Consider the following 9,097-nt stretch of genomic DNA (forward strand, 5'->3'; position numbering starts at 1 on the left):
GGGGGGGCTGGAATCGTGTTTAATAACAAAATCTGTATGCAAGCCTGCATCCCGGGCTAAGGATGAGTGATCAGCAGCCAGAAAGTATTAAAAAGCTTTGCTAAACAGATGCTGACAATAGAACAAGACATATCAAATCAGATCGACTTCAGGAACATTAATATACACACGTGCACGCACACAGACACGCACCCGGCCCGCGCGCCCGGCCCCCCGGTCCGCCTCGCCCGCCGCGGGAGGGGAGGCATCAATAAATTTTTATGAGACTTTTAGAAGATCGACGCGGTACTCGATGTGACAAAAAAGCAATGTGCCTGTCATGTTCGCTTTGCTGGGGACGCGCCGGCCCCAGATGCCGCGCTGCCACGGCGGCGGGCAGAAATTGAATTTGGCTGGTTCTAATCTGCCTTGATTTGGCAGATGGCTGGGTGTTATGAAATGAGAAGGGATGGAGGGAAGGTGGCCTCTCCTGGGGCTGCCCCCGCCCTGCCCCAGGCCTTGCACGGGGTGTTAGGAGGAATTATCTGGCGTGACCAGGCCATAAGGGGTGCAGGAGAGGAGAAGTCTTCCCCCGGGGTTTCCCCCCACCCCGACAGCTGGCTTTGCTGGGTTCCCTGAGTGCACCGGGTTCGGGGTGCGGGTGCTGCTGGCCCCAGCCGTGAGCTTGCCCAGGGGGAGCAATGGGGGCAGCGTGTCTGGTGCAGCAGGATCTGCAATCGTGCCCAGCCCAGGGCACTGTTGGGGGTGGCAGGAGAGCCGCAGGTGGTCCGGACCTCCATGACACAGGAGCCAGCTCCCTTCCCGCCTGGGCCCAGCAAAGCTGCCCTCGGAGCTGCCCCGGGGCTGATATTTGGGGCACAGGCCACCCCGCCGTGCCTCGTCCTTCTGCGGAGCCACAGTGGCCTCGCACGGATCGGAGCCAGCCTGGCAGCTCGGGGACGCTGGCACTCCTGGCAGACAGCTCTTTGGGTAAATGTTGCATCTTTTATTAGACCAACTAAATATTGGCACTGCTGGGGCTTGAATCCTGCCTTTCCTTTTAAATCACTCCGGCACGGTGGGGGGGAAGCAACTTCTTCCTCTTCCGGACAGAAATTAAAACCTTTCTTGTACTCGACAGAGAGCCCTGCATTACCATTTCTCCTCCGCTCCTCAGCTTTTGGCCCCGGAGCTCCCTTCCCCTTCGGGGCCCTTTCACACAGTCGGTGCAAAGGCCAAGGTCCCACCGCGGAGATAAACGTCCCCTGGCTTTTGGCTGAAATCTCCTGGAAAAGTTTCTATCGCCTTTAATTTAGGGGGATCTTTTTTTAGAGCCGCCCCCTTCTTTCCCAGCTAAATTTATTTATTCTAAAATAAATTTATTAGTCCCATTCTATTAGTCCCATTAATAGCAGATATTTTTAACGCGGGGGGATTTGGGAAGGAAGCCTTGCTTCCCAGTGTGCAACTGCGGGCGAGGAAGAAAGTGCCCCTGGGAGCGGGTTCCCGCACACGCGACTTCTCACGCCTTCCTCTGGCGCTGGTCCCTGCTCGAGATAGGATCCCGGACCCCGAGGACTAATTCACCCTTCCTCGAAATAGCAAGATCGGGGAAAGGGCTCGCGGCCGTCAGCAAAGAGAAACCTGCCGTTCCATAAACGCTGCAGACAAATTGGAAATGGTAAACGGGAAACGGAGACCTTTAAAGTTCAAACACTTTTCGGCGCCTTTTAAAGTTTTTTGCTCTAGGCCCTGGCAGGGAGCACAATCTTTGGAGACCTCGGAGATCTCTTTAATCACCAAGCCAGTCTGCTGTGCTCGGAGATGATTACACATTTACATAGTAATAACCCCGACACTCCCCACATTATTTCACGGCTAGCATATTTCCACTCGGCGAGTGATCCATGTGTTTTAAATTATAACCTGTACATAGGAAATTAGTTACTAAGTAGGATATTCACAGGCTCGCCTGACACTTCTAATTAAGGTGATTTACATGGAATTATCCTTCGAAATAAAAAAATGGTGTTTTGCTAGCTAATAAAATATAATTACTACCCGCTTTTATAAGTTACAGTGCGTTTTAATCTATTTGGGGACTTGTTTATCTAGTTCATTACAACCAAACAACTGCTCTTCCTTTCTAGGCGGAAAAGAAAAAGGGGTGAGGGAGAAATGCAGGGCAAAGAGGGGGTCCACCCCCGGGCTGGACACACGCACGTGCCCGGTGTTCACCCGCGTTCGGGGACTCAGCTCATCTGGCAGGTGACAGAAGGCAACGTCCTTGTCCCCAGCAGCCGCCGGCCCCTGAGTTATGCTTTCCCCTGGGCATCTGCCCCGAGACAGCGTCGCCCCTATTATGGCCAAGGGGGCTGAGCGGGCGACAACCGAGTGCAGCCGGGGCCCCTTGCCGGCGCGGCTCTGATTTATATCCCGTCATTATGATTTCACGTCAGCTGCTAAGAGGAACATTTCCTTGCAGCAAACCTGGGAGAAAGAGGAGAAACCGTGAGCATGGGGCGCGGATGCTGCTGCCCCAGCTGGTGGTTCGCAGGCACCTGAGGGCTCCCGGGCAGCTGCTCCAAGGACCCCGGGGGACGGCCAGGCCCAGGAGGGTGCACTGTATGTTCGAAGGGGCAGCAAACCCCTCCCCACATCAGGTTCTCCGTTGCCCGCAGCCCTCGGCCCCCAACCGCCTCTGCTATTAGCAGCCCTCGCACATGTGTCTTCTGCACTGAGCCGATCCCAAAGTCGGTGCTTTTAGGATGGGGCTCATCTAATACTCTTGATACCTCCTGCTGCCTCAATAGTGCTCCCGGAGGGGAAAGCAGCAAAGCCCAGCTCTCAGGACCAGGCAGGATGTGTGCATGAGCTCTGGGGTCCTAGGGCCACTGTTGGGTTGCAGCCAGTTCAAGACCACGCAGGAGCAGAGCGCCAAGGATGGGAAGGGTCAGACTGGGGTGCCCCAAACTGCATGAAGGCGGCCTGGTTTCAGAGGTGCTCCATGGAGTCGAGACGTTGGCACCAAAAGCGAAGGTCCTCCATGGAGGTGCTGAGCTCTGCGTCTCCGTGCCCGCCTCTCAGTGCTGCTAGCTCAAGGGCTGCAAATGCTGCACCCTGCTGCTCCTGGGCACAGGGACCCGGTTTTGTGCAAGAGCAGACGTTGGCTGCCAGCTCTGCCGATGAGCCAGGCTCGTGTTTATTAGGTTTCTTCTACCAGGCAGAAACAAATGAGCTGATTATGCAGGGGAAACAGTGCGGACGACTCCACAAAGAGCTCTGGCTTGCACGGAGCCAACGGCTGCACACGCAGCGGGAAATGCGGCTTTGGCCAATACGTTTCAGCCCCGGCGCCTGCCCCAGACCGGCAGTTCTCGGCGTTTTAGACATGGGGGACCCCTGGATACACTTGGGACACCCCCAAAAGACTCGGGCACCCCTGGGAAAATGCCAGCTCTTAGCTTTGACTTTGCAATGCAAGAACGGCTTTCTGCCATCGCGCACAAGAACGGGGCCAGCCCACCACAGGGCAGGATGGTTTTAACGCTACGGATTCCTGTTTGCAACCTCTGGGTTTCTCCTGTGAGTTTGCACGCCTGCCAGTGCTAGCATTGCCTGGCACCCTTGAAAGGACCTCAAGGCCCCCCTGGGGTGCTGCAGGACCCCAGTTGAGAATCATGGTCCTAGACCGTGTAGCCTTCCCGAGGCGGTTTGCAAACAGCCCGGTGAGGACTGTGCATCCAAGGGGATCCCTAATGTGTGCCCAACCAGTAGCCGGGATAACCCTGGCCACGGCCAAGCCCCATGTTTCTTGAACCTGAGCAGTTCGGAGGCTTGTGCTCATCCTCAGTGAGAGCACGTTTGAGAGCCTGGGAGATGCTTGCAATGGCTGGCAACCGACCACGCTGCAGCGGCAGATTTGCAAAAGACCCCCGAGCTCAGCTGTTGCAAGCATCTCCCAGGCTCTCAGCAGGGCCAGACAGGGCCAGAGCAATGGGCCATCCAGCTGTGTCCTGTCCCCAACCGCAGCAGGGCCGCAGGCTGTGGAGGAAGGGCGCTGAACTGGGTCCCTCTCCCTGTTCAATATCCAACAGCACTGGGGTAGAGGAAACATCTCCCACAGCCATTCCTAGACCCATCACACACAAACTTACCCAGTCCCTTTTTGAACCTGGTTCTGCCTTCACCTCCTGGGGCAATGAGTTCCACCTGTTCACCACATATTGCTCTAAAAAGTCCTTGCTCTTATACCCGTCTCCTATCATTTCCCCTCGTTCTAGCACTTGTCCGCACCCTTCCTGATGTTATAGCCTCAATCATATCCCCCCTCAGCTGCCTCCTCTCCAAACTCAAGACTCCTGGCCTTTTTAGTCTCTCCTGGCCCCGGGTCATTTGTGTGGCCCTTCTCTGGACCTTGTCTACGTGTCCTTTCTGCTGGGCACTGATGCAGGCACTTGGCAGGGGCTTTGCACTTGTCTGCACTCAGCATCTTTGCAAGCTTGGCCCATGCATCTCCCTGCTACCCCCAGGAGCAACGCTGCTGCTGCAAAGTAGAGGGAGAGACCCCCCCTCCACCCCCCCATGCTGCAGCTTCATGCCTGTTGGCACAAACCTTGCTTCTGGGCATGTCCCCCTTGAGATATCCTCCTGCTCAGACTGGTTGGGACTGCAGACTTCCTCTGCAGCAGGGGCACGGCCTCAGCCTGGGGTCTCTGGAGCATCCATGACCCCCTGGCAGCAGCCGCAGCCCCCCTGTATCCCGGGGGCGGGGGCGATACCTGGGGCTGTGTCAGGGGCGCTTGTGTCACATGGCTCAGAGGTTGGACCCAGGGTTTGTCTGGGCTGGTTTGGAGAGGCCTGATCCCAAGCTGGGGGATTGCGGGGAAAGCATGGTCCGTACAGCACCAGCTGCTGGCGCTGACTCAGAAATGGGCTCTGGGCACCGAGGGGAAGAAACAGCTCCAAGGGTCCTTCCCCAGCTCCGGTGTCTCTGGGCATCCCTGGGATTCGCACCCTGTTGCACCTATGAGCAGGCTGTCAGCCCTCACCGCCACAGGACCGAGGGCTTCCAGGTCCCAAATGGAGTGTGTGATCCCTGCAGTACACACAGGGCATAAAGGGTCACACCCAAGGTGACGCACAGGGAGTCAGTGGCAGGGCCTGGCTTTGAGCCAGCCTCATGCCCTCACCACAAGGCCCTCGAACCCGCGGCACCCGATGCTTCCAACATCAAACCCACATGGGCTTTCAGCAGGGCCAAAACTGGGTCTGGGGGCCCCAGTGTCTGCTAGGGGAGGGGAAGAACGGTGCCTCTGCAATGGGGCTGCGTTTCCCTGCCTTCCCTCTGCAAGAGAGATGCTGGAGGGACTCTTCTCCTCTCCTGCTCCCCCCCCATGACAGGACAGGAGCAAGCCCAGGGGCTGCTGCCAGCCTCGCTGTGCCCTGGCTGATGTAACCCCCCATCAGCAATGGCCAGGACTCGGGGGGGGGGGGCCCAGTCTTCCCGTGAAACAGAGACATCACGCCATGAGGGTCCCTGTGGCCCTTCACGGGCTCCCTGCTGCGTTCCACCCCAGAGCTGGCTGCATTTCAGTGGTGGATGGAGTGAAGCCTGTATACTCTTCAAGCCAGCTGGCAAAGCCCCTGGGAGGTGGAAGGCGCTGCATGGATGTGCCACACCGTGTGATTTAATTGCACGCCCATGCTCTGCCCAGCTAGCAGCTCTCAGCCCTGCCTGCCCCCACGCCCTCCTCTCCTGCTCCTGGCTTTTCCAGCGCCACGCACGTTGCCTTGTCCTGCTTTGGCTTCCCCGGGACGTCCAAGCATCCTGGCTGACTTCCCGCTCCATTGTGGGGGAGCCTAAGTTAAACCCCGGAGCACCTGGCAGCCGAGGAAAGCGCCGGCTGGTTGCAAAGGCAGGTTTCTCACAGACCCCGCGACGGGCTGGAGCCAGCACCCGAATCCAGACCCAGGGCAGAGTCTGGGATTCACATCTCGAGACCCTCTCTGCAATGGAGCCGTGCGGGAGCTGGGCTCGGCTGTATAACGGACGAAAGCAAACAGCCTCCCCAGGCTTCGAGATGGGGGTCGAGAGACCAGTGCAGAAGTGCGTGGCCTGCTGCTCCCAATCTGGACCGAGGGGAGAAAGCAGCTGGAGCAGCTGGGGGCATCCTCCCCTCGCTGCCTGGCTTGTGCCAGGGCTGGCAGGGTCCAAGACACCCACAACCAGCCCTGCCTTGCCCCTAGGACGGTCCCGCTCCTCTCCCCCCATAACTCCCGGGCTCGGGTACATCCACGCCGAGAGGTGGGGAAGCTCCGGCGGACTTGGCCGCTGCCAAGCCGGCCTCGGCGGAGATCAATCAGGTGTGGGCCACAGGAGGGAGGGGGCCGCAGCTGCGGGGGGGCACCCAGTGCTGCCTGGAAGGAGGTAGTGCAAGGCACTTAATAGTACCTGTCCTTGCTCTCCCCGGCAGGGATTTATGCCTCGAGGGGTCACCTCTGGCGAGACTCTAATAACACGACTTTATTAGCTTGCCTGCGCCTCCTCCGAGCAGGGGGCCGGCAGCACCTTGGCCGCGCCGGGGGGGCGCACCGGGGACGGGAAGCATCTGCCCCGGCGGGTCCCCTCCACGGTGACAAGAGGGAGAGGGAGAAAAATGAGGCTCCCTTGAAATTTATCATGCACCCAATTACAATGTTAATTGGCAAGTCCCAGAAATCAATTAATTCGCAAATTTTTTTCAATTAAAAATTAAGATAAATCATAAAACGTTATTAAGCAAAGGCCAAACTCTGTGAACTTTTTTTTTTTTTGCCGGCATCTGGATTTTTTTTTCATTTAAATAAAAAAAAAAAAAGCTGTGTTGCCAAAGCTCGATGCCCTTGAGTGTCTTTGCTGTAGTGCGGGGGGCTGTCATCAGCAGGACTGGGCTGAAGACAGATAAAAAAATATCGACCGGTCGGACACACTGCTTCTGTTTTATTGATCAGGCGGGAATTTAACTTGCTGTGCATATCCACCGTGTCAGCAAGGGCTACAGGGGAAATTAAAAGTACTTGGCTGGGAGATGTCGCCTTGATACCGGGGCTGGGGGGAGGGGAGGGGAAGAGGGGGCCACAGAGAATGGGGGAGGCAGGGAAGAGGAAAAGAAAAAAAGGTGGGAAGAAAATAAAGAGGAAGAAAGAGAGAAAGGGGCAGGGAGTGAAAGGGAAGGAGGAAAAGTTTGGGAGACGGGGGCAGCTGGGGAAGCATGGACGCTCCCTCTGCTTCACCCGCTCTCCGGAGCGGTGCTCAGCTATCGCGCGGGTTTTAAGGGGAGAGATTTTCTGGAGCTTTGTCAACAAAAAAAGCCCATTCCTAAATGCCTCAGCTCTCATTCGGACGCCAGGCCTGGCCGCAGCACTGGCTGCCTGGGGACAGTGCCTATGGCTTGGCCAACAAGTTGGCATCCCCAGGTGGACCTCTCAGCTGCAGCCATGTCCCAGACATAACACGGGACAGCAGGACAGATTTGGGGATAATCCACTTGACTTAGCCTGGGCAGCTGCTAGGTCTGAGTCTCCTTGGTGGCTGGCAGCGAAGCCACTTGAGGACCACAGGAAAGCAGGGCTGGAAGGGACCTCACTAGGTCACATCCAGCCCAGCCCCCCTGCTCAAGGCAGGATCAGCCCTGTCCAAACACGCATCTGTCCAACATGCTCTTGGAAGGATGGCGAGTCTACCACCTCCTAGGCAGCTTGGTTCAGTGCTGGACCACACTCAGAATCAGACCGTCCCTCCTCATCTCCAGCCTCAATTTCCCCTGCTGCATCTGGAAGCTGTTGCTCCTGGTCCTGTTCCTTGTGGCCACAGAGAAAAGCCCATCTCCATCCTCTCCGTCATCGCTCTTTGGGGATTTGAAGACTGTGATCCCTCCCTCCCTCTTCTCTTCTGCTGGGTACGGGCATCTCAGACAAGGGCTTGGTCTGGGCTAGCACAACGCTCTCTAGAGCAAGGGGCCCTGGTGTCACACCAATCCCTGACCGGAGCTGTCCATGCCACGGCCAGGTTTTAACAGTCGTGGCAGGAAGGGTATGTCATATGCCAGGCCCCATATTGGCACGGAGCCAGAGGCCCCTCCGGCATCGTCTTCCTTTGACATGTGGACTGTGCAGATGGCAGCAGGCCACGGGCCATGGGCAGGGAAAGCAGCGTGGCTTGCAGCTGGACCATCGGAGAAACTCGCTACTCAAAGGGCCACGAAACACAAGCCAGGAACCAAGGCGGCTGTGGGAGCTGGCTCCATGGAGGTGAACTTCTGCCAGGGACACTGGGGGTGGACCTGACCCCGAGGAAGGCAAGAGGAAGAAGGAAAAGGTCACCAGTCCCTGCCCTGATCCTGTGCTTTATATCTGTCCCCAACTCTGTCCCAGAACCTGCTGGGGACGGCCCTGTCCTCGTCCCTGGGGGAAATCTCTCCCTGATTCCTTCATCCTGGGGGTCCCTGGAGGGGTCTTGGAACAGGGGTTTATTCCAACAGCCTGAGGGGAGATAACCAGCACCGGCTCTTGTTCTTGTTCCCTGCGAAGCTACAAGGATGGGGCACCAGAGAGAGAAGGATGATGGGATACAGCAGGCAGCAAGAGGTGCTTCCCGAACTCCGGCGCTTCCAGCCACTGGCACCAGTGCCATGGGTGGGACAGGAGCGACTGGCCCAAGGTCCCTTAGCCAGGCAGTAGCAGAGCCAGGGAACACTCCAAACAGCCTGCCTCGCAGGCCAGTCCCCTGCCCAGCAGATCAGCCCACCCCCAAATTTTAGCCAGGGCTTCTTTGCAGCTTCCTTGCAGATGTGAGATCCAGCCTTACAAATACGAGACATGCAGCTCATCAACCCACAAAAGGTCTACAGGCAAAAAGAGGTGTGTGTGTGGGGAGGAGAAATGGATGATTAGATAGACAGATAGATAGACAGATGCATGGACGGACAGGTAGGTGGGTGGGTGGGTGGATGGATGGATGGAAGGAAGGATGGATAGATGGGTGGGTTGATAGGTAGGTAGGTGGGTGGGTGGGTGGATGGTTAGGTGAGTTGGACCTAGATAGGTTACAAGGGTGGGTGGAGGAGAACAGGATGGG

General features: G+C 57.3%; 1 protein-coding gene across 6 annotated transcripts in view; it reads right to left on the reverse strand.

Annotated features, from left to right (window-relative positions):
* Positions 1 to 9,097, reverse strand: part of RNF220 (ring finger protein 220) — a 241,196-nt gene that overhangs the window by 83,337 nt on the left and 148,762 nt on the right. The window lies entirely within an intron of this gene.

This window comes from Gavialis gangeticus, unplaced genomic scaffold, assembly GCF_001723915.1.
Source record: "Gavialis gangeticus isolate Ggan-Ray unplaced genomic scaffold, GavGan_comp1, whole genome shotgun sequence".
NCBI classification, from domain to species: Eukaryota; Metazoa; Chordata; order Crocodylia; family Gavialidae; genus Gavialis; species Gavialis gangeticus.